The following is a 1,071-nucleotide window of genomic DNA, read 5'->3' as shown; positions in this document are numbered from 1 at the left end:
ACAGTCACGGGGGAATGATGCTGCCGCCGCTTGAGCCGAACCTATTTATGTGCCGGCACGGTACAGAAGCTGCAACCTGGCAACTCGTCCACCAATCACGACGGTTGGTTTTACGGCTCCGAAACCTGGATCCCATATCTTCTCTAAAATAGAAGCATTTGTTCATGTTCTTTGTAAAAGTATCATAAAGCAGGACAGATGAGACAATATCATAAAACTGAAGAGCAGATGAGCACACACATGTTTGTATTACAAAGAAAATCCACAAATTCATTAGAAATTGGCAGGGCAGGCTGAGGAAGTAGGTAGATGTAAAATGTCTGTAAATGGCGAAAGAACATAAACCCAAGACTGAATAAACGATGTTAAATATCCATGCCAAGGAGACAAAAATATGTTAGGATACAATTACCATTAAGACACCACAAGCAGGTCCGTATCCTGCCGCGATGACTTAAAAGAGTTGGTTATTAGCCACAATGTGTAGGCAGTCTCATGCCAACGGCCATACCACGTTGAGAACACCGCTTCTCGTCCGATCAGCGAAGTTAAGCAACGTTGGGTTTGGTTAGTACTTGGATGGGTGACCGCCTGGGAACACCAAATGCTGTTGGCAATAATGTTTTTTGTTTTGTTTTGTTTTGTTTCGTTTGTTTTTGTTTGAATGGCTGGCTCCACGGGAAATTCACGGAGTTGTGTGGAATAAGGCCTGGTAAAATGAATTAATATGTATGTCATGTTTAAAACAAACTCGCTTAATATAGATATTGTGTGAGGCTTTATACAAAAACAAACAACCAAAACAAAACATGTTGTATATATATATATATATATAGCTTAATCCGGGTTTGAACTCGCAACTCCAAGAATACGCATCACTTATATACACTTTACCACTGGACCACTGCTGCAGGACACTAGCTTGATGCTGAGGTATCAATTTAATGACGTAAATGCCATTTCCACAAATAAATGATAATTAAAAAGTATTTGTATGTACAAATCTTTTCTGTTTAAAAGGCTACAATATCAGTTACTGATATAATTTGTGTTAATGTTTCTATACCCACA

General features: G+C 39.0%; 1 non-coding gene across 1 annotated transcript; it reads left to right on the top strand.

Moving 5' to 3' along the window:
• Positions 1–497: 497 nt before the first annotated feature.
• On the top strand, positions 498–616 carry LOC138361863 (5S ribosomal RNA). The gene has a single exon (XR_011227234.1). It is a non-coding gene; the product is annotated as a 5S ribosomal RNA (ribosomal RNA).
• Positions 617–1,071: the final 455 nt, after the last annotated feature.

The sequence above is a fragment of the Procambarus clarkii genome, unplaced genomic scaffold (genome assembly GCF_040958095.1).
Source record: "Procambarus clarkii isolate CNS0578487 unplaced genomic scaffold, FALCON_Pclarkii_2.0 HiC_scaffold_924, whole genome shotgun sequence".
Classification (NCBI taxonomy): domain Eukaryota; kingdom Metazoa; phylum Arthropoda; class Malacostraca; order Decapoda; family Cambaridae; genus Procambarus; species Procambarus clarkii.
This window is presented reverse-complemented; position numbering and strand designations above follow the sequence as displayed.